We start from the raw sequence: 25357 nt of genomic DNA, 5'->3' as shown, positions 1-25357 counted from the left end.
ATCCGCACGCAGCCGAACAGCCCCTCGGACAGCACAGTATCTACGCAGGCCACTTAATGCCTCTGCTGGGTGGAAGAATAAGGAAACACTGAACTAGGTTTGTGCCTCTGGCTTTTCACATGTGAGGCAGAGTAAGATGTTTGTACCCCATTTGCATGTCAAGACCCAGAGAGCTCTTCTCACTAGCACCAATTTCAGAGCAGCTGAACCATAGCTGGTGGCAGACTTGTCTGCTTCTGGCTCTGGTACCAGGTGGTAGCAAGCCCTCCTCAACACTCAGCTAACTGCAGAAACAGACTCAAATAACACCAATAATTACAATTCGTGCTTCAACACAAAGTGATATCACTAGATCAGGGTGACAAGAGAACAGGGTTTTTTTGCCATGGACAGTCTCACAGGTATCTTTTCCTTCTAGGCCAAGTTACTGACACGAGCAGCCACGTAATCTGGAACAAGAGTCATTCCCATGGGCCTCAGATCTCTGCATTCCATAAATAACAACCCCCGAGACCCCCAGGTGACACAAAACAACTGCTTTAACCCACTAGCACTTCATTCATTTACACCATCTGAGGCTCTAACTCATAATGTCAAGTATAGGTTTCTCCAAACCCAGCTGGGCAGGCAGGAAGCCCACACTAGGATCTAGGGATCAGCCTTCAGCCAGGCTGACACAGGACAGGAGGTTACTATCAGCTTCTCTGGAGGAGGCACTTGCTTCACTCCAGGGAGTATTTTTCTCCCTACATTCTATGAATTAAGGAAGTATCAGTTAGTAATGTCAACCTTGAGCGCTAAATAAATCTGGTTTTAACTCAAGCCAACTACAACTAACGCAAAATGTTTTCCTCAGTCTTCCCAGGGTAAATGTTTGTTTTAGAGCTAGACTTTTCACCTTTACATAAAGGCAGATGCCCCTCGAACACTATCTAGAACAGTAAGCTTTTTGCTAAGTCTAGGCAGCTGCCATAAGTGACGGCACAACTCAGAAGAGCGCTTGAGAAAAGCAGGAAGAACATTAGCAGGCGTCCATCCCAGTTTGCCTTATAACTTTGACATACCGACGCGCTAAAGCAGTTAGGTCACTTTCTGCAAGACCAAAATAAAAAGTTATGAAAGTATTGTTCACAGTTTGAGATCATTAACAATATACAAGAGAAACTGTTCCTCCTCATTCAGACCTTTGCTCGCTGAACACGTAATCACTGTATGTCAGTTCAATTTTCAACTCTCCAATTTGAACGAAAACAAAAATCTTTCTGTTGTTTAAAAAGCTTTCAGTTGCTTGCAGGTCCATCCAGGTATCGCTGTACCCACTGCAGCCCAGATAGCTGCTGCTCTTTTGATACTGTTTCACATGCAAGCCTTACATCTGCTTGGAATTTAATCAGAGTACAAGCTGCCCTGTGGCAACAGCAGCTGCCCTGCAACATACCATCTCTCCTGCAGGAAGAACTGCATTTAAGATTGCTGCACCTTCAAACACTTCTAATTTCTCAAACCAATGCAACACCAGTCAGAATAGAAAGTCTTTCCACCCACATGACACCCAGTATAATAGAATGCTCCTAAAATGTAAATTAACTTCAGAAAAGAATCAAGAGAACCTGGCAGAAGCCTTACTGCATTCAGAGTCAACACCAGTTACATTTTTACAATAATTAGAAAACAATTACATTTTTAGCAAAAGATCACAAATTGTTCTACAAACTTCAATTAATCCTCACAGGCCAATGATTCAACTATTATATAATAATCCTTTCAAAAGCTAAAATGGTAAAAAACACCAGCACAGGAAAATCAAGGGTATTTCTTAAAATCATTGCACCCTTTCCTATCCCACTACAGAAGCAAGGTTAGAAGTGATGCATGGGAAGTTGCCCACAGGTTCCTTTAATACCTATAGCCCAAAGTTACCCCTAACATTAACCCTAATACTAACTGATTGCACTACAGCTTTACAAAATGCCTCTGTTGCACTAGATTTGGGCAACATTAGCAGTTTTGCTATTAGCGGTTTGCTGGAACTGCTGGAGCCAGTTTGAGGACCAACACAACAGACAAAGCCGCCCAACTGTAAAACACGTTAAAAGCTCCAAAACCCTAGGAATGGCCTTGATCGGTACTCCCAGAAGGGACTACTCTTGATGCAAAAAATGGGTTTATTATTTACAGCAGAAAAAAAGTGGCTCACTGCAGCTGAGAAAATCACTTTCAATTTTGTAGATGTCTTGTTACAGTACACTATGTAAATATGCTACAAGTGATTGTTTTTATGTAGCACTAGGCTGAACAGTTTAGAAAACCGAGCACCTATCATGCTCTCCAGGACATGACACAAAGGTTCAAATTGTTTATTTTCAGCTAACTTCTACAAGGAAGCGTGGGATGCAGTTAGAATAACCAAGGCAAGGAGGTACCAAGCCATGGCACTGCCTAGTCTAGATGTATTGCCTCATCATTAGCAGTGATACTTTTAACACATTCTGGAGAACTCTGATCTTTCCACCAGCTTAAAAGCATATTTGGCTTCTTCTTTGCTTGAAATGGTGTGCTTAAGCACACCAGCTCTCCCAATAAATACTAGTGATCCTATAAAAAGTTAATTTATACATCATTCCTTTCCTCAAAAGAACCCAGGAATCAAAGACTAAACACACTGGTTACTCTGATTATTTGAAGGTATATTTCTGAGTCAAAAAATAAAGTTTATAACGGCTATGCACAGACTCATTTCTGGGGGATTTCGGGGGATTCTTCCCTCTCCTCTGAAAAAAGAAGGGGAAAAATAAAATACTTTAAATAGTACTATGATAGGATTACTACCAAAAATAAACAGATCAAAGTGAACAAATAGACATTCAAATTATTCCAAGAAAAGGTGAAATTGGAAACAAAACCCTGACCGTCTTGAAGTTAAACTCATTTTAACTACAAAATGGTTATTTAAGATGCACTATGCTGATTCCAGGGTGAACCATAATCCAAGATCTTAACTGTGTACACTCAACCCCGCAGAGCTGTGGATACATGTAGCAACCCAGTATGTACACAGAAGTACAGTTTATAAGATTTCTACCACTAGTTCAAATCTAGTGCTCTTTTCCTGCCAATTTCTTGGTTCCTGCTACTAAGTCAATAAGTTGCAAGCCTGTTCACATGTCGCCAGCTCAGATTCATAGCTGGTTAACCTGAAGATAACTGCCTATCCCCAATGGGCCCTGGCCTGATGTTGCTCCACCTGTAACACAGCTCAGTAAAAATGCCATTGCAGAGGTCCAAAGTAAAGGTATTGATTAAAAAGTAAGGAAAGCAGAAATTGAAACATAGCTTGAATTTATTTTCAACTGCATGCCACATAATTAAGCTAATGCAACAAACTTGCATTGCGATATTATCCTCCTTAAGTCCAGGCGAGATTCACTTCAATGGCGAGATTCCAGTCTCAGCAGCTCCATTTTCTACCCTGAGAGGCTTCTCAAATCAAAGCAGTTACTCTGCATAGACGCAACAAAATAACTACAGTCAAGCTTTACATCTGCTGACAAATATTTAAAATATTTCCCCAGTAATCTCAGAATCAGTAAGAAATACAGCAGAAGAAATCAAAAATAATTTTTATTCCATTCTTCTGTTAGAAGGGAAACAAGAATAGAGCTCATTCACTGCTTTGCTTTTCTGTATTACTGTCAACAATTGCTCAGTGGAAGGAAGTCCTTTAAAAAAAAAAAGTCCAAATGTCTATTTTGCAAGGTCCTCATCCATCACATCACATTAGAGATACTCAAAGGGACTCTGCTTTCACTGAGATGTAACATGGAGATTTCCCCCCACTTACCTCACACTCTTTGGTAGCATTAAGCTTTAGAGGTTTAGGAGCTCCTACAGGGTTCCTATTTAAAACCACTTTTCTGCAGGGAATTGTTGCATGTTTTTTAAAAAGTAGTTTTGGAGGGGAAGTTAGAAGACTTCTCAAATTGAGACATGCAGATAAAATGAGTAAATGTATAAATCCTGCTGACTTCCCCAGGTTTGACCCAGAAAAAGGCACCCTTTATAGTTTATGAATAGAACACATCAAATTAGAGAGGAAAGAAATTTGAAGTAAAAAGACCCACAGCTACTGGCAAAGGAATGGGGGGGGGGGAAGGGACAGGCATGGCAGTATGTGATAAAGAACAAAAAGAAAAACGGGAATTCTTCATTTTAGCTTGCATGGATAACAATACACATGCACAAATATGATTACACACAATATAGTCTCCTGGGAACCCCAAAATTATGGTTGGCCTATACAAGATAGCACAGCTGCAACAGAACAAGTCTGTAATGAGGTCTCTGTTGTGCCATCAACAAATATGGCATTTATGAAGGTACATCCCTAGAGATGTGGATCCCACACAGACGCAGCTGAAAGCTCATACATCTCCTGCTTGCAACATTGTCTTCTTATATGTTTCATTTTAGGTTTGATTATTAGATGCCCACAAGCATCTATTAAGTAGAATGAGAAAACAGTAGCAGAATCCCAACACTGCTGTTAACCAGGTCCAATAAAACAGGGACCAAGAGCTTCCTGGGGCAGCACAGTCACTTCCCCAAGGCATGTGCCAAGCTGGTGGTGAGGGCAGTAGGGATCCTTGCAACAGATTGCCTCTAGACACTTACTCCCCTTGACGGCACACTAAATGTCACATCTTTGCTTTAGTGTGACTTGTGAAATAGTTTACTGTTTCTCTCGCTGCAGGGCCAAGAAAAGTATGAGACCAATCACCATTACTGAAGATGCACTACATATCACTCTGAAGAGAGGACGCTGTGACAACGGATGTTTAATAGACAGTCCAGGCAAGCCCATCAGCACCCCACAAAGGGCTCTCACAAATACAAGACCCCTTCACAAAGAGAAAAATAAAAATCTTTGCAAAGGGCATGCTCTATGTATAGAGCTGTAGCATAACTTGGCTTCTTATTGTGGTGACTTACCTACCTACCAGGGCAAAAGACCCGCACAACAACAACAATCAGAGCAGCAACAGTTAAATTTTTCTCAAAAAAAAACATATCCAGCCCCTTAAAAGACACACCTATTCCAAGGTTTGTCTGCAGTTTCTATTCCCTGCCCTCTCATAAATGAAAAAGGCTATTAAATGCTTTTCTTTTGGACCTGCTCTACATCTCCAGAGCCCCCTTCCCCTTCCCTGCACTACCCTAAACACATACACACCCCAGGCACTGCTCCAAGACCAGAGCCTCCGAGAAGGGCTCAGAGACACCAGCCAGCTGACCTGCTCTTCACAGACCCTGACACAGGAAGAACATGCGCCACAATTGGTCTCAAAATCAAGTCATTTAGGGGATACCAGTGACCTTGCTGCTCTTTCCTGTCAACAGCTTAAGAAATACAAGCAGGGTATTGTTCTTGTTCCTTCCACTGGTGGAGACCTCCCTGGGAGCATCATACCTACGTGCTTTCCCATTTCACTGCTATGAACTTCCACACTATGTAAATGCACAGCTAGATAAAAATATCAACTAATTGTGTATGTGCATGTTTGGTTCTACACTTGGTGGCACAGCAGTAGTTTAAACACTATGATTTGGTGTTTCTTTTTTGAAAGTGCCCACACTGATTTTAAATAAGGAATAGTTACCCTCAGAATGGAAGGGTTCTTGCTCCATTTAACACTATTGGGCACCTAACAATCAACTTTCAGATACAGAGGGACATCAGAACAGTCTGTATACAGTCTCCTTGTATACGGTCTCTTGTGCAATCATCACAACTGCATTAACAAACAGTTATGTTTATGAAAATCCCTGGAGAGCAGGCATAGTTATTCCTATATGCTAGGCAAGCTACAGCACACAAGTGTGCAGACCACACTGAGCAAATACGTCATGAATCCTCACCAAAACACCTCCCATTGGCAGCGCTCTAACTGTCCACAGAAGCTGCTTTTAAGCTCAGGTTGTGGAAAAGACTCTTTTTAGTAAGAAATTCTGCGGTTTAATCCTAGCTTAAAGTCTACATTTATATCTTCCCCTTTTGGAGGGTACAAACCAAGACTACTAGGTCAGCCTTTCAGGTATCCTATGTGAAGCAGGAATAGAAAGGCTTTGGAAATTTGCTGTTTTCTCTCTACCCACCCACTTAAGAGCAACTACAGACCAGCACTAGACAAGTCTATCTACCTGCTGTTTTAATATCAGCACAGGAACTCCTCCTTCTCATTCTCCCCAGCTATTTGCATTCATTTTGCACAGCACTGATCTGTGCCAACCTTCAGTTTTACAGCACTCCAATCCTGGGAGCTACACCCATCTCACATGGCTGCCTTCTCCCTGCAGTCAGGTAACAGTGCTAGGAATCCAAAGGCCCTTTTCTGAGAGCAAGGGGATCTGTAAGGAAAAGCAAGACACCACTTGTCAACCAGTTATTATAGCCGCTATCTCCAAGTCTGCTGAAATGAAAGGTCACATGCTGTACTTCCTGGCAACATCTTTTCTCCAGAATTTATAATCTTGCTATTTTCATTCTAAGCAGGCAAAAGAATCATAGAATCAGTAGGGTTGGAAGAGACCTCTGGAGATCATCTAGTCCAACCTCCCTGATCAAGCAGGGTCACCTAGAGCATGTTAGACAGGGTTGCATCCAGGCAGGCCTTAAAGATCTCCAGAGAAGGGGACTCCACAACCTCTCTGGGCAACTTGTCCCAGTGCTCCGTCACTCTCACAGCAAAGAAATTCCCCCTCACATTCAGGTGGAACTTCCTGTGCTTCAATTTCTGCCCATTGCCTCTTGTCTTGTCACACGGGGCAACTGAAAAGAGTTTGTCCCCATCTCCTTGACACCCTCCCTTCAAGAAGGGACACAAGAAAGGCAAGCTCAGATATAGTATTCTTCCTAACATAATGGCTATGTGAGGAATCAGTACAAGAGAGACATGGAGCTACCGGAGAGAGTCCAGCATAGGGTTACCAAGATGATCAGAGGGCTGGAGCACCTGCCCTATGAGGAATGGCTGCGAGAGCTGGGCTTCTTCTGCCTGGGGAAGAGAAGACTGAGAGGGGATCTCATCAATGTGTCGAAGTACCTGAAGGGAGGGTGTCAAGGGGACGGGGACAGCTGTCCCATGTGACAGGACAAGAGGCAATGGGCAGAAGTTGAAGCACAGGAAGTTCCACCTGAACATTAGGGGGAATTTCTTCCCTGTGAGAGTGACGGAGCACTGGACCAGGTTGCCTAGAGAGGTTATGGAGTTTCCTCCTCTGGAGATCTTCAAGGTCCGCCTGGATGCAACCCTGTCTACCATGCTCTGGGTGAGCCTGCTGAGCATGGAGGTTGGACTAGATGATCTCCAGAGGTCCCTGCCAACCTTACTGATTCTATAATTCTATGAATACAGGTTTGCTTGTTAAAAAAAAAAAAGTCAGAAGCAGCAGCAGAAGAGAAAGTTTATGCAGCAGAAATGTGAATGTATGTTTGCATTTTAAGAAAAATGTCCAGCTTTATGGTAACAACTTTTCTTTCTTTATAAGTATTTCTCCCCAATGTCTCACTGTCTTCCTCCTCTCTCTCCAGCTGTTGTTTAAACTAGCCCTTCCCACCCAAAACATGATTAATCCCAAATAACTCGCATAGGAAAGATCCTGGGAGGTGCCTAAGCTATTCTAAAAGCACAGCCTGTGTAGCAATTTTGCAGAACACCACCTGTTTTCTGGACTGACACCTCAAAAAAGCTTCTCCATCTGCAAGTTGAAGAGCTCCCCTTTCCTACTCCTTCTCACATACTATTTTTGTTCTACTCAAGAATACAGATCAGAACCAAACTGGGATAATAAGGCGGCCATGGTAGGTTTGGTTTTTCAATGCGAATGTTAACAGTGTGCAAGTGTTACAAATTAGGCCTTCCAGGCAACTGTACAAAGGTAATACACTTGCTGCTTCTCATTCAAATAAACCCTGTGGTTTTATTATCTAGGGAAAAGTACCCTGGTTTGGGATGATTTCTTTAGAAGAAATCCTTTCTCAGTTCTACCCAACAGATAAAGTCACCTCAATCTTTGCACCAGCATTTGGCCATCTAAGCACCAGCAGCACCTGGGAATGACCGTATTTCATAGGTAAGCACATATCTAGTTTTTTCACATCCTGCTTGAAGCTCTTTATCACATCATCAAAACGATGAACATGTACAAGACCTACTCGTGCACAATCCACTAGTTATCTGTAAGCCCTCCCATAAACTTGTATCAGCACAGATGGTAGAACATTCACTTCAGAGCTCCTGACCCTCCCCTGCCTTTGCTCTCTCAAACTTGCTTACTTGCCCTCAAATCATCCTCTCAAATTATCCAATGCCTTTAGTTTTCTGTGGGTTATCAGAAATGCAGATTAAACACATGAGAATACAGTACTTAAGCTTCTGGCGGCAATCTCCGTTTGCCCTTTCCAGCCAAGGGCTAACTCCATCCTGATTAGGAAACAGGCTTATCAAACTTGGAGACAAAACTAAAGCAACCCTGGCTGAAAGACAGTGTAATTCTAACTGAAGGAAAGCCCCTTCTCCAATTACTCTAGCAGCTGATAAAATGGTCTGTCAAGACTTTCTTTAGGAACAACATGAATTTAGTTGAGATCAGTATTTAATTATCTGTTGCTTTACAATAATCTCCTTTTTCCACCTCTGACTTAATAAGGAACCTTCAGGAATGTAAGACAACTCTAGTTAGATGATAGTTTGACTGAGTACTATCAGAGCAGGAAATGTGATTTTGCTGCTACAGCAATTAGCAATTACACTCTCTGGACTGAATCCTCAGTGCCATATAAAGAGGGCTACAAGCTTAACACACTGCTGCTTGTTTGAGGCTAGTTTCTAAAGCACCAGCTACATAGAAAAGCCTATTTCTGATTGCTGCATGCAGTCATGCAAATGATACAGCAGCTGAAACAACAATGCACAGATGACAGCACTGGGTAAAGTTTGACAGTTCTTCTGTTGAAACTCAGGCACTTTTTACTGCTGTTCACTCTGGATTTGATACAACAATGCATATACATACAACTACCAGCCACTTTGAAACTTGGTGGGTTCTAAAGTTTTGGAAGTTGTAAGCAAAATGACTGAAGGTCTCAAATAGTTTTGACTTGGGCCAGTTCCAACAGTATACTTGATCAGATAAAAATATTCATGAGTAACCAGCCTAGATACTTTGCAACTGTGCCATGCATGTTAGACGCGCATCAGAAATTCAGACCAACATCGAAGTGTCTCTCATGCCAGGTAGGAGGCAAAAAAGTAAAACAGTAGAAGCGCAAAGTGTTTTTGGTTATGTTTTGACGCACATTTGTGCTACCTTGGCTCTAACAAGCTTTTCTAAGTCAGCTGCCAGTGGTAACAGCCCTTTATCCCACAGTAAATACTGTTCTTTTTTCTTAAATCCAGTATTCACTACAAGCTAGGAGCTAATTTATGACAATTCACTAGGTTACAGTAACTCAGGCAACAGTAGTTCAAGCCCTAACTTTCCTAAAGGTATTCTTCACAAAAAACACAACTGCACCCTTGCAAAAAGTTAATTAAGGATTCTTTTACATGCTCAGAGAAGATCATAAGGCAGATACTGCCAAACAGATTCACTTTGTTATTACCAATTTCAGCAGCAATTCATCTCTCCTAATCGCACTCTGAACATCAAGTAGTCAAACACATATTGAACAAAATAAAGAGGTTTCTTCTAACCACCTAGGCAGCAGTGTTGCCTGGGATGTAGCCTGCAGCAAGGCCAAGGCACAACTCGGTCCGTTAGAATGAACTGGTCTTCCTGAAGTTTGCAGGGCATCCCATTCTTACAGAGCCCCCCCAGCCCTCCAAATACTTGCTTGAGGCTCACTTTACATTCAGTTTTAACGGAATGATGAGTATGCTGAAAACATTCCACCACAAAGTACCTTCAAAATTTAGGTATATACCAACACATTCCTGCCCAAATCATGCACACACTTTGGATTCTATTCTCACAAGTAGAGTTGGGAAGAAGAGCTGCCCCTATTACTGAGTTTTCACTAAAATCACCGAGACATAGCTTGCGTACTAATAAATATTGTTAAACCTTCACAGTAGATGCATCTATCAGTGTAACATTACTCTGTATTCCATTTTTTTAGTTCTAGATTAGGGAAAAACATTTGATATTGCTATAACCATGCCAGAAGCTCTATGGCTCTAGTGTTTTTTTGTTGTTTTTTTTTTGTTTGTTTGTTTTTAATGGTATCCTGTTGATAAAAGAACTAAGCTTTATGACAGTGAAGCTATTGCTAATGTATTACTCCCTTTCTCAGCATGTTTATATCCACAGCAGACATCTCATGTAATGACTTTACAAAAGAGATCTTGCACAGAGCCACACAAAAGTCACTAAGACCACACAGGGGTATCTGCAGAGACAGGAGCTTGCAACTCAGTTATGGTAGATGCAAGAATTGTAGACACTCAGTACTGGAGTTTTAAATACAAATAAAACGGCATGTAGAAGTCCAAGGAGAAAGCATTACCAGATAACAATAAGTAACTCACAGCATTCTGTGTTACAGCAAGCTGAGGACTTACCTGTGGCCTGAAAAGGTCAAGGGCAAAACTACCCTAACACCACTACACACTGCACTTCGGGAGAGTTAGCACTGCACACCAAACCCCACACAGCTCATTCTGAGCAAGAAGCACAGATCTGCGCAGTGCAGCTTTAACCTGCAAGACAGAGCTGCCTATCCGCATGCAAGTTAGGCATGCTCAGATAAAGAGACTTAAAAAAAATCAATACTTGCATCTGTGTTTTTTGTTCAAACTAACTGTATCTGAGCTTAACTTTCATCTATTAAGAACACGATATAATGATGAGGGTACTTCTAACCCTTCCAGAAATCATGTATATCCTTCTACAGGCAGAGATTCCTACAGCTGTATCACCACCTCATTTCCTGAGCAAATATTTCAGCTACAATGATGTTGCTACCCTATAATATCAGCTCTGAAAACTTTTACTGATGATGGTAGGTTTGAATTTAACTGTTCCTTCCATCTTGCCCCAGCTTTCCCTTAGACATACATCACAGCTCCATAGCAAATGCTTTCTTGAAATAATTACACTCTGAAGTGTCAAAGTTTCAAAACCTCTTTTGCTAGAGGAGGGCACAAAGCATCACCAATAAATGGCTCTGAATTCTTCTTCCCACTAGGGTAAAACACCATACTTCATCCAATCTTCGTTACGCACAATACCAGACCATTAGGATGTAGCACAATCACATGCTTCTTAAGCAATCAACAGTCACAGTAAAAGAGAAGACAGCTGAAAGCCACAGTTGCATGTACAGGCTAGTATCTTAATCCCCAAGTCAGTCACTAGGAATGAGATAAAGTTGAGAAACTGCATGAAGTCACAAAAAATCCAACCACATGGATCCCCTTCAGTATGTCTGGTCCCAAGCTTAATCTATTTTAAAGCCACAAGTCTACCTTGTACACATTCCTGCTAAGTTTTTTAAACCAGCTTTCTGGTGCTTGGCAGAAACTTATCTGAGGAATTGCTTAACATGGAGCATATCCAAATCAGGCCTGTACCTGTTTTCTCAGCTTTCTGTGCTATTATCCCTTGTTACATTATGTTGACTAGTGCTCCTGCCTCAATGTTTGCACCCACCGGATACTTGCCATTATGTTTCTTTGCATTGCCCTACGCAAATCCTCTCTTGCTTTGATTTTTACTTGCAGACCTTGTCCATGCTGTAAAGAGCCATCATTTACTCAGAATTGCAGCTTTAAAAAAAAAAAAAGGTAATTTATTGTAGAAGTTACCACACTAGTTATCAGAACCACTTGCATAAGAAAACATTAAAATAACAGAATATCACAAGCAGCTATTTCCAACTCCTCAAAAACAGATTTTTCTTTTTCTTTCCCTTTTTTTTTTTTTAACCTTTGCACCATTTTTCTTCTGTACATAAGCACCTTCCACCTCCTTGATTAAATCCAGAGGTCAACTCTGTGTGGAAGACCACCATGAGCCTCACAAAGCTGACTCAGCCTCCACAAATGAAGGAATAGGTTGCAAATACTAGTCAGAGGGCTACAGAATTTCTCAGGTCAAAGGCGGGCTACTTCCAGGTGAGCCTCTCCTTGAGTGGGTTGGCAACACTAAATCTACACAATAACCAACATCAGGACTAAACCAGTGGCCTTCTGAGCTTACAAGTGGTATGCACAAGTCCACAGCAGCACAGACCCAGACAAGGCTCACACAACAGCCAGTGACAGCAGGGACAGGACAAGATGCATGGCCTGAAAATAGAAGTCTCAACAGCCTAAGGTGACAGACATAGTTGCCAAAAACTACTCTTATACCTCTAGTAGCCCCAGAGAAAAGGTAAGCTACACACAGGTGTTAGGATTCATCTACTACAGATTTCCTAGTCAAACAAAGCCTCCTCCTCCAAAAAACTTTTATTTGTTTCCAGAAGCATTAAATATGAGGCTGCTTTGGGAAGAGCACTACTTAGAGCATTATCAGAAATCTTTTCCTGTACAGCAGGAATTTCCACTCCCATCTGCTCTCAAGAGGCACAGCCACCCCGAAATCTCCCCCACCTCAATCTTGAGAGTCACAACTGTTAGAAGACTCCAGTTTTCAGGACTAAGAAGTGCTCAAAGGAACATCTGGGGACATTCAGGCAGAAATTCACCCTGCTCCCCAAACATACTTTTGCAGCACTTCCCATGACATCTGCAAATTTCTGCTACTTGAATTATGCTTTATGTAGAATGGTACTATTATTCAGACAAGCTTTGCATTTAAAGGCAAGAAGGCACAAATGATAAATGGCAAGCAAAATCTGTTAACCACAGTATGATCTTTAGCATCCTGATGAAGTAACAATGACAACTCTTTTGTATGAAATGCAATGCATGCACATATATGGTATGCTTTAGAAATGCATGCATGCTATGCAGTATGAACTTTAAAAGCAAACAAAAATTCCATTTCCCCCCTATTCTCTCAAGTCTATTGTGTAAAAAAAACCACATGCAGTTGAAGTTTTAGTAGGAAGCACATGCCATGGCAAGAAAAAACACAACAGCACAACTGACAGTACCACCAGTGGATACTGCTTTATGTCTACCAATGGTTTTTCAAATGGAAAGGAATGGTTCCATCTTTTTCCCTTCCTGTTTTCAACGAACCAAGTATGAGTTCCTGTAAGGAAGAAATGGGATCTTCATTTTTGTCATTACATCTGACAGTTCTGCATAGCCTCCAGGTGCAAAGTAGTGCTACAAAAACCACGTGGATAAAAAAGCTCATATCTAAAACCCTTGTATGTCAAGGCCAGGTCTGACTTCATTGCAATTAAGTGTGGAAGACTGTTGCATAACTAAGTCACATGAGACTCCTACCTTCCTCCTTGCATGTGCACCTGTACACCTTTGCCAGGTGTTCCAGAAATTTAAGGGCTCCACCACTAATGTATATCCACTGTTTAAGATCCACTATTATAACTCAGCCTCAAACACCAAGCACTAGACAATTAGGGGCTCTTTAAGCTGTTATTAATTTGCTTTAAAAGGCGGACTGCAACTGTAAAAATTCCTGGCATGCACAAAAAAGGCAACGAAAACAAAATTCAAATTCTGGTTCCCCAAAGCATAAGTCTAAGCCTGCGACTATTACTCCTCTATTACTCTTAAGAGTTGCATTGATAAATTCAGACAAGACAGGAGTTGCTTGCTACAGACCTCCCTCCTGACTCTGCTGACAACGCATCTCATCCCTCACCCCCAGCAGCTGGCACTTCTGCTTCTGCAGTTCAGGCCTCAGCTGAAAACACACACCACATTTCCCAGGCCTATTTTGGTGCTTTTACACAGGTTGTAAAGAAAAGGGAGGAAACAACATTTTCCTTTACTGAGGTAAAGAAACTGCAAGAAAATGCTAAACATGTTCCCAAACTACTTTCAACAGGACTATATGCACTTATTACAGCAATGGTCTGCTAGTACAGACTCAAAGATGAAATTTCCACTTACCTGGAATCACTAGATGAAACTTGCTAATGATAAATTGCTGTCAATTTAATCCCTACAGCATTTCTATGCTTGCCACTCAGATTCATTTAACAGGTTTCCTCCATTTCTCCTCCAGCAGCTATTTCCAGGTAGTCCCACCCACAGCTAGCTTTTACTTGATATTCATTTTTCATATTTGATTTTAGGAGGACAGGATTACAGAACACTGCTAGTAATAAAAACAATACAAACAACTACAACTTTGCAGAGGAAGTGCCAAGAGAAACCAGACAGTCTACCACAAAGAACCACCACACACCCGGTACTTAAAGTCAGGGCCATAGACAAAAACTGTTACAGAAAACAGGGAGCCTTATTCCTAGTGCCACTAAGATCCATGCAACTATGTTTTAGTCAAGAGTGAAGATGACATTCAAAATGTATTTGAACAAACATACCTTATCTCAGCTGCTGCACACCTCAGACTCCATTCAAGTAATAAAGGGGAGTTTTAAAAGAAAGCATTTCTCTTACAGGAAAGAGAAAAGTAGTGTAGCTTGTCCAAACAAGCATATGACGCTGTGGCAGGGTGTGACTTCTGGAAGACAAAATATTAACACATTGCTAACAACCATTTCTGCCACTAAGCACCAAAGCTAATAGTACTACTTAAAAAAAAAGAAATACAGAAATTCAGGCTGAGGATGAAGAGTTTTTAAAAGTCTACTAAAAGCAGCTCCTTGACATTTAAAGTGGAAGGAATCAAGTTAGTCAAGTTATCTCAAGCTAGCAAGCAACCTTTGATCAAGGTAAACTCTAAAACAGGGTTAAAGGCTGGGATTAGTTTAGCCTGACCAAACAGCTTTTACTAAGGATTTCTTCAAACACCTTTGTCATGAAATCTCTTCATTTAAACAATTTTAAAAAATCAAAATTTGATATGCCAGATTGCATGGTAGGATCTACTTGGTTTCTTTCTCTCCAGTTTAAGTTTTTATACAATTATACAAATTATATATATACACACACAAACACACACACACTGGAAATACTTCCCTCCCCTAATAAACCTACCACAGCCACATGGCTTTCATCTACACCCCTCTTTGATAAGGAGCTATCATGAAATTCCCATCCCTAAATACCATTGAACAAGCAATGTAGTAGGTAAGGACAAATCTTGCTACAAGTCAGTAAAACCGATGCAGTGGTTACTAAGATTTTCAAAAATAAGCAAGGTTTGTAAGAAAAAAATAGGATCTTTTATCATACCAGTAACCCCCGGTATAGATACTGCACATACACTCCCCCTTTACTGCCCACGCCTGCTATCAGGCAGATCTGAGAGAGCACATTGTTTTCCCCTTCCCTCCTCCTCAAAAAAAATATTTCATATAAGTGACAAACTTGGGAAGCCTCAGCATAAATTTGTTTCTCATCAGCTTCGCACTGTAGCCTAGAAAAAAAGCTGTACAAACTAAGAGTGCTCGTGTTCCCTATATGGCTCAAGTAACAAGGACCCATTTACTTATTAAATTTCAGCTTCAATTCAGCTTCTGTTTCACTGAAAACTTAATAAATGATTCCTCTCATTTGTTTCCAGCAGAGACTTAAATCCAACCCTTACAATGATTTGCAGGACTTGTAGGTGCAAAGACTAAAACATGAAAAGTGAATTATGCTTTTGCCAAGAGGCAGACTCACATGGTCGGCATTAAAAAACACTGTCAGATAAGCACACAGACCTTTCATCTGTGCCGGATAATGTATCAGCCTCCAGGCTGCCAAACAGACACCTCCCAGAGCTTCCCATTTCTGACTCCCTTACAAAATTGGGCTGAACTGCAGAAATGATTAGAAAGTTTTTTTTTTCCCCCAAATGCCAATTACATTTTAATGGCTAAAACATTAGATTCTACTAATTCTCCACTGAGCTTTCTTGAGGTTGTGGGGAAGAACAAATCCTTTAAGAAAAATTGTTCTACTTTATTACAAAATTTTTGTGAAAAATATAGTATGAATTAGACTTATGTTGCAGCACTTCCTTTTAAAATTCCCATGTTTTGCTTTCTCCATATACAGTTTTTACATGGTGGTGCAGTCATTTTACTGAAAGACTATTACTACAATTTTGGTCATTTTAAATTTGTTTTTAAATACGCTCTGCTCTCAGGTATCATTCCTGCAGACAAGGATGCTTCCTTCATATTATACCCAAGAGCAAATTTAATGTAGTCAGAGATAAGCACGCTTAAACTGCTGGATCTGCAGTTGGTTTTGTAAGCTAGGAATAAATGTCTAAACTAGAACAGAGTAGAAAGTGTCTTACTACTGCCAGAGAAAAGAAATAACCAGATTCATTATACTACTGCAAATACCTCTGTGCACTGGGGACTAACTTTTGAGATGTTTCTGGGGCTCCAGATAAACATTTTTCAGCACTATTGCCTTCAGGGACAAACAGCATGACAGACCATGTCAAGGCCTGTAATCTTAGCTCCCTCTCTTTCTTTCTTTTGAGATTTAAGTCTTTTTTTCTGTACGAGAAACGCTTTCTTCACTGTTTTGATTCAGACTTTCTTGCACAATAGCTACCAAACACGTGTACATCTGCTTTCCATAACTTCCAAACAGTACTGTTAAGACGGATGCAGTAACTATACTAGCTATGTTAGTACTACGATGCCTCTTGAGTTATGTCAAGTAACATACAGTGATATGTTATGATCTCAGCCCGCAGCTAGATTACAGACAGCAGACACCTTCCATGCAGGTGCCCAGCTCGATCATGAGCAGAAGGCTGACTCTTCATCATTGCTCTCCTCTTCCTCCTGGCTTTTTGGACTTCTTCCTCATTATGTGACTGCTTCCTGCTCTAAAACAACCCAGCTTCTTTCTACTACATCTACCACATAGATGGAGAGAGGTGAGCCATTACTCTCCATTACTTGAGCCTTAAACTGGCAGAGAAATGAGCAAATCAAGCATTGCCATATGAAACTACTCAGCAAAGTGTGACTACAAGCAACAACCTCTCTGCTGTTTTCTCTGGGCCAGGGCAGGCTGACTCAAATAAAAACATTTTCCAAAATCTCCATCAATTGTTTTATATTACTTTCAGACTTGTTTCTAAACAAGAGAAGTAATGCTCTCCCCACAGACGCCTTCTAGGACTTGTTGAGAAACAAGGAAAAAGGATGCACAACTTCACTGTTGTTGATGCTATTTAACCTATTTAAAAATAATCCAACTATTCAGAGTCTGTTCCCTACTGGTCTTACGCTTCATTAAGAGAGGAAAGAAAGAATCAACCAGATCATTCATGAATCAAGCTAGTACACAGAAGAATTGGTATTTCAATAAAATTTTGCAATTCTACAGCTCTGAAAGTACACAAATAAAGTATTACAAGGAAATACTTAAGTAAAACTCCAGGTGAAAATCTGGCCTCAAGACCCCCATTAATTTCAAGAAGGTCAAGTTCTCATCATAGATTTCACATCCTTTGTCACTGGATTGGCTACAAGTTCTTTTTTTCAGGATAGAAAAGCCTTGAAAATAACCTAATTCTCAGTGTGTTTGTGGAAAGAGGCTAAATCTATCAAAACTTATTTTTACACTGTATAGCAATAACAACTGAGAACTTGTAGAACAAATGTGTCTGGACTTTTGTTTTGTTTCTGCTTTCAAGCAAATGGGTTTTCTTTTAATGCAACACAAAATAAATGGATTTGTTTTTAAAACCATCTCTCTCTACACTGGATCTAAAAAAGGATTAATTGTATGAAAGAGATTTATATATGTGGGAGATTAACCAGCCTACAGTATTTTTTCCACAGGAACCACGCATAGTTCAAAAGTTTGTATAAGAACTGCAGGGCTAGTTTTCTTTAAAATATTAGAAAAGGTTTTGGATATCTACGTCCTACTACAAAGACATGGTCACATAACAATTTGACAAAGCTGTGACAGTTTAATCACTGCCAATCACTGGAGCTGTAATAACTGACCTTGTGCATGCTCTTAAGACCAAAGCAGTGGCTCAAACAATTCTTTTTGCACAGTAACTGGACCATAATGTGGTCTTCAAACACTCCTACACAACTCTGAGACTCTTGGTTTTCATAAAGGTCTGTTAAACTGACAAATATCCAACAAAATTATTCAGTCAAAACTGCATTTCTTTTTCTTTAGCATTTTCCCCTGTTCTTTCTACTCAAGTTTTGAGAACTGCTGAAAAAACAAAACTCTTGCTTGCCCTAGATATAGTCTAACTACTGAACAATTTAGTCTCCAAAGAAACTATCAAGTAAAAAAAAAAATCAAATAAACAAACAAAAAAAAAACTTTCACAACTTGTAAGATAACCCTGTAAACAGGCTAAGCAAAAAAAACAAAGATTTAACTGAAATTACAGTTGGCATGTATTTGAGGGGCAGTCCATTTTCCAAAAATTACTAGAATCCTGAAGAAACTGTATTTTGATGGTTTGTTGAGTTGCTTTAAAAAGCAAAGCAAAACAAAAAGCCCTGCTTTCTACAACCTATACCATTTAACCACAGAATCATTAGCAATTATTGAAAGCCCTGATGCTATACGACTGGGGGCACAAGGAAGGCTTAATGCTTTGAAATGGCTGGAATCAAACAATAGGAGTTTTGCCTTTGGCTCTTCATCATTATATTGGAAGCAAACTGTTTACTCTGTTTAAAAAAATAGATATACATGCTCTAAGCCAGCTAAGGCATTATTGCTATAACTAAACATTGCCATACAATACAAATGGCAAGGTACACAACAACAGAATGCAACTCATTATCAGTAATGCCCAGCGACCTACTTATTGCACTCAACTCTTGATTTAATCATATTCCAGGCAAATAGTTCTAAGTATTGACCAATCTGGTAGCATATGGCATGTACTGGTTTATTTGAAGTCTGATTACAAATGCAGAGGTGCCAGGCCTATGCCTTCCCTTTAATCAGTCCTTCCTATGATGACGTGGTGATCTAAAAAGCTTGATCTTTCTTTATCTGTCGTGTGGTTACATGTGTTCCACAGCTGTCCTCAGCTGGTCAGAAAAAATAAACAAAGAACTCAGATGCTTTATGAAAACTGTTGTTTGCAGGCAACTCTTCACATGCACTACATAAGTTTTTTCTGCTTAACATATGAATTTATCTCACTGTGGTACTCCTATTAAACACAACATGAATCAAAAATCTAACATTATCTCCTTAAAGAGCACGCTATGTTTTAGATTTTAGCTTATAATCTGAAAGGAAAGAAGTCTTAAGTCTGATTGAACTGCAAACTCTCATACCAAGTTAATCTGAGCTCAGTAAGAGGTGTAATTTTGATTCTCACCTGGGCTGAGCATGCATTCATTCCTTCCCTGTGCTACTCTGGGAAGGGGTGGCCAAAAGCTCTGAAATGCACTCCAACTGAAACCAGGCAGGGAGTGTTCTCACTGTGCAAATCTCTACTGTTCCTTACTCACTAGCAACATGCAGCTCCCTCTGTGCTGGCTGTGTGTACCCACCTGGTTTGGTCAGACTGACAGGAAGACAGAGCCTGACATTACCGTCCAACTCCATGCGTGGTCTTGTGCTGAACGTGACACCTGAAACCAGTACATACTAGAAGCAGCAGCAGGACACACCAGCACTATTGAGGAATCATTTGAGCTGGAAGAGTGCCTTAGCTTCTTTCACCCTCCTCAGCACTGACACGTCTCCAATCATTAACTCTAATATTGTCCTAGATATGTTAAAAAAAAAAAAACACACATCCTGACAAGCCTCAGTTATGAAAGTCATCACCAGCTCCTCCTATATAGGCACCTACTTGGCTGTAAACTACCCTTTTTAAATCAATTTAGTTTAAAAAACAGAATGAAAGTCTTCATAGAAAAAAGATCCAGGATTTGGGAGCCTAAGCACCTTACTTATCCTAGTGTTCAGCCAGCCACCCTGACTGGGTTGCTGCCCAGCAACTAAGACTTTGAGATCATTATAGTTCCTCCTTGTCTTCCTGGTTAGCATGTACAACACATCTAAATAACAGGTTTCTGTTAACCTTGGGATTCTACAGCTCTATATGATAGCGCAGGAGTACTGCCGTCTGTGCCTCAACAATCAACTGCTCATCGCACTGGGACTCAGATATTCAGGGTCCCAGTTCTAAGCTACCTCACTCTGCCCAAAATCATATGTCAACCCATCCTAGGGAGCAAGATCAAGGTTTCTTGACCAGGTTTTCCAAATTACCATGATTCCTCCCCATCCTTTTTGCTAATCCTTACATTCTTATTATTGTTGAAACACTGCATCCCAGGGAAAAAAAAAAACACAAACTCATGAAAGCCAATTGGTATGGGAAGACCAATTAAGTTCAGACATCTCATTAACGTTCCCTGAGCTGTAATTCATACTACCACTTCCAAATGCATTTGCTATATTAGCCCACCATTTCCACTAGCTACCAAGGGAAGGTGCAACAAAGGATGAACACAGTCCTTGAAATCCTGAGTACTGCATTTATCCAGGTCCTTGTATTTTCTCCCCTCTTTTCCTCCCTCCACCATCCAGTGGACATTAATGAGCATTAGAAGAAAGTAGGATCCAGAAAATACACTAAAGCTATTTGAAAACTATGTAAGCTCTGCAGTAGGCTTATGCATGTGAGCTCCTTTTCCTCTCTGCAGCTGTGATTAACCAGAAACTAAAGGTAGACTTGTCTATACAAAGGAGCTTCCATGCCTGTATCAATCCCATAGAGGGGAGAAAGTTATGCTCACAGAAGGCTTTTTATGCTACTCCTGAAAGATAATGTGCAGGCACTACTCACCAATTTTTCCGCTTTAGACTGACATCAACAAGAGATGCAAGTTTCCTACATCATTTGCTATGGGCAGAGGGGGGAAAAGAGGCCCCAGTGCTGGCATGGCTGTCAGGCTTGCTGCACACTAAGAAAACACACACACACTTTAAATCCAGCCGTGCCAGCGCTATTCCCACCTATGTGCTTTTTAACACAGACACCACATATTGTTTGGTCCCTGTAGGGAAGATGGACAAAAAGGGCAATTCCTTATCCACCATGCCCTTTTCCGCTCCAACACCTACCCACGAAGCCTAACGTTGACCATGTGTGCCAGTACACAGTAAAAACAAGCATTAGTCTTAGCACCATCTCATTCTGCACACTTCACTTCCATGCATTCACAAGGCTGAAATAAGTAATACGCACTGGAAGTGAGTTAGAGGTGATGTGGTGGTGGTGGGGGGCACATTGTTTTCAATATTGTAGCACAAGACCTAGGAAAGACCTCCCAGTTTCCAGAGCTGAGATAAATTCACAATCTTCATTCTGAGGAATTACACAGCAATTTCATTTCACTTCACTAGCCAGAAAACACCTGACCTTAGCAAATATAAAAGCAGCAAACTCATAGTAAACCACAAAACCAGTCACCTGCAGGTTAGACCTCTGGAACTCATTCACTCTTATAATATTTTCAAAATTATAGGATTCCAGGGCTTGTCAGTGAATTGAAAAGTCTCTATACAGCCACTGTCTTTCAAGTAAGGTTAGGCATGTATTTCTAATAGACTGAAGCACACATTTTTAGTAAGTTTTCTGCCATATTCAATACATCAGACAATATTTTTTTTAGCTTGCTACTGACATAGCTGCATCCATGAAAGACCAAGGAAATCAGCAAGATTAATCTCTATATAAAACAGACCAAAGCTTGAAATCCACTCAGCTGCAGGAGATACAAATCTTTTCAAGGAAAGTACTACTAACTTCCACAGAAGAAGAATAAGGCATCTTCAAGAAGATAAAAAAACTGAACACTGAAATAAAATAATTTCTTTCTATAGGTATATGAACCAAGAATAACTAAAGCACTGCAATTCTCTTGAGTGTGCAGACACAGCTCTCCAGCCAGCATACCTGCAGTTGCTCAAAGATTTCCCAAGTTGTAGCCAAGTAAAATTTGATTAAAGACTTACCTATTTTATTGCTGCTATTGGGAATCCTGTGAAAGTAACATGAATAAGCTCAGCTTCTCTTTGCTCCTCACCCCCAAAAAACCCTCTAAATAAAGGCAGAGTGCATAAAACAATTCTCTAAAAAGAAAAACTATTCTCCCAGACAGGAGGGGGGTAGGAGGGGAAAGAGTAGCTGCTAACAGAGACAAGGGAATATTTTCAAATGGATCTAACACACACACACACAAAAAAAAAAACAAGATTCTATTTAAGACGGAGTCTGAAACATTTCAAAGACACTGATCTAATGTGCTCCTAACATGATTTTCCCCTAGATTCCAATCTCCAGTCACTACTGCCACTCAAACTTTTTTCCTCCTGTGTGTCAAATACAACACTCCTCAGCCATCTTCAACAGAGCTATGTTTATTTGGCCACAGACCTGGTCCCATGTACAGAAAGCAGTGAGAACGGTGAGGTCACAGCTAAAGCATTATGTTATTTCACATCACAAATAATTGGAAGTCTGGGTTAGAAAGCCTAGTTTCTAAACTACAGTACAGTGCACGGTGTTTAGTACATGGGTTTAACTGAAATAACAGGTTTCAAATTAAACTGATGCAAATTGCTGCAGAATCAATCAGAAATCTCATCCCACATAGGATGCTCTAAAGGAAGTTTATCTCAATTTAACTCTGCAGTTTTCTCAAATAGGTAGGTTTGAACTTAAAAACGCTGCAGGAGAAAAAAAGGGAGTGATTTGGGAGAGTGAAAAGATGTGCCAGAATAGCATGTCCACAGAGAACCCGCAGCTAACGAGGGGTGGAGGAAGAGAAAGGCGAGAGGAAGCCAGCTGAGAACAATACAGGGAAAGAGGCTGTTGCAGGAGAGGAGAGGAAGCGAAGAGCAGCCAGGAAGGCAAACAAGTGTAACAAAAGCAAAGGAAGTGTAGTAGGCTCGAGGGGCCTTGGTCCTGCAAGCATGTATTTCTGTTCAAACACATGCGTTCACAGTCCTGGAGAGACACGTGATGTGTGTAAATACACTGCTGCCAAGCTCCTTTCTCTAAAAGGACAGGAAAAGCCAGCCTCAAGTAAGGCAACATGACAGTACTGGTGGATCCCATCCCCGTCAGCAGACTAAGTTATTGTGGGAGTATTCCTCAGACTTTTAAGTAAACAAATGGCATTCAGGGTCTGAAAACGAGTAAATATTTATTATCAACTAAACCGAGAGTGAAATTACATTAACACCACCGTCATTTATTTTTTCATTGCGCTTGGCATTGAATCTAATTCTCTCCACACCCTCCCAAAGGTTTACTTTCTTTTGCAAGCCGTTACTCAGACAAAAAAAAAAAAGAAAAAAAGAAAGGCACGTTATGAATAATACCGAACTTAAACAGGCAGACGAGCGCTATGAATAAGTGATGAGTCCCTCCCGCCCAGGGGACTCTCCCCCCCCCGCGCGGCGCGCCGCTCCCCGGCCAGGTCCGTAGCTCGCGGCGTTTGCAGGGCCGCCCGTCGCCCTCCCCTCCCCTCCCCTCGGGCACGCTTTGCCACCGCGCAGCGATTCCCGCGGAGCCGGGGAGAAAGCCCCGATGGCCGGCGGCCCCGCGGTAGCGAGGGGCGAGGCAGGCTGCGGCGCGTACCCCGCGCGCACACACACACGCGCGCGCGCCGCGGCAGCTCGCCGCCGCCACGGGCCGGCGGCCGCCTCGTTCCTCTCAGGTTTGAAAAGCGGCCCCGCCCTCCTGTCAACCGTCGCGGCGGCCGCGCGCCCCCTCAACGGCCGCGCCCCCCCCCACACACACCCCGCCGTCGCGCGAGCCCCCCACGGCCGCGCGCCTCCCAACCGCCGGCACCTCGCGCCCGGCTGAGGCGGGCGGGGTGCGGCAGGGAGGGAGGCGGCGGCGGCGCCGCGCCCTGCCCCGCGCTGAGGGGTGACAATGGGCGGCCGCGCCGCTCCCCGCGCTGCGGGGCGGGAGAACAATGCTCGCGCCGCCGGCGGCCGTTACCTTGGCTCGGGCTCCGTCCAGCGCCGCCGCCGCCGCGCCGGCAGCAGCAGCAGCAGCGCGGCCGCCTCTGCCCGCTCGGAGCCGCTCAGCACATGGGGGCTGCCGGCGGGGCCCGCCCCGCCCCGGCGCGTATCGCGCCGCCGCCTCCCGCGGCGCAGCCGCTCGCCTCGCCCCCGAGCCGGGCGCGCTCGGGCTGCCCAGCCTGCCGCAGCTGCGGCTGCCGTCCAGCCGGGGGCCGGCCCTAGCGGCGCGGGGTGGGCGCCCGCGCGGGGCGGGGGCGGGAGCGGCCCGGCGCGCAGACCTGCGCCCCCTCCCCAGGTGTGCGGGGCGAGGGGCGCGAGGGGGCAGCTCTGCCGCCCCGCCGGGTGCGGGAAGGAGGCAGATCCGCCCCCTCCGCCGGGCGCCCCAGCAGCTGGGGAGAGGCCCCGGCTGGTGCGAAGGACCCTGTGGCCGTTGATTAACGCGCAGGTTACAGGGACATCGACACATGTGCGCGCTGCGAGCGGGCATTCTGTGAAGGTAATCTCCTCCTCTTCCTCCCAGAGCATCCGAGCCGAGCTTTGATGCCACGCGAAGGAGGGACACGCTCCGCCCGAAGTTAGACACCCCCAACTTCAGCCAGAGCTGGACCAAAGGACTCTGCTGTCCACCAAGAGACAAGCGACAGCCACACAGGCAGGTCCCCTCGCTCAGCTCCCCAAGAGCTGCTGCACAAGTTTCCCCTCTTCATTTACTCCTAACTCCAATTTGTAATACAGGCACATTTTTTTTTCTTAGATTATATGTGGGGACTTCTGCAGGACAATGGGAAGGGAGCTGGATTTGCCCAAATCCACCTAAATCTGATCATAAGGGCCCTTTGTCATCCTGGCTATGTGAAACAGAGTAAGATGAGTTCAAGACTATCCAGGCTGTTACATTACAAATGCAGGCTTCTAATTACCATATGGTAATAGGCTGCCTGAAGTACAGTAATGAATAGCACAGCCTAGCTATTGTTTGGGGGCTGTCAGATAAACTGTAGGTACTGGCAAACAATGTTAGAAATCAGACTTTCCATTCAAACTAAGCAGCAGCATATAATCCTATATGTTACACAAAAACAATTGCAGCTATGATTTAGCACATGTTTTGTGAGGAAATTCACTTTGTCATGGAATATGCTAGGTTTTTCTCCCCAGACATTTCACAAGTTCTTGTCAATTCATTTAACTGAAGTTTTAAAAGGGGGGGAGGTTGTCACAATATCTTCCTCAGTAATTTTTTTTTT

The 25357-nt window shown here is 42.4% G+C and overlaps 1 protein-coding gene across 1 annotated transcript in view; it reads right to left on the bottom strand.

Annotated features, from left to right (window-relative positions):
* The window catches only part of FRMD4B (FERM domain containing 4B), a 144608-nt gene extending 120442 nt beyond the window's left edge, over positions 1-24166 (bottom strand). Inside the window, exon 1 of the mRNA XM_062585698.1 lies at positions 24088-24166. The gene's annotated coding sequence lies outside the window, so the exon portion shown is untranslated. The remainder of the gene's footprint in view (positions 1-24087) is intronic.
* Between the last annotated feature and the right edge of the window lie 1191 nt (positions 24167-25357).

Source organism: Rhea pennata, chromosome 12 (assembly GCF_028389875.1).
Source record: "Rhea pennata isolate bPtePen1 chromosome 12, bPtePen1.pri, whole genome shotgun sequence".
Lineage (NCBI taxonomy): Eukaryota > Metazoa > Chordata > Aves > Rheiformes > Rheidae > Rhea > Rhea pennata.
Note: the sequence above shows the minus strand (reverse complement) of the source record. Positions and strands in the feature narration are given on the sequence as shown.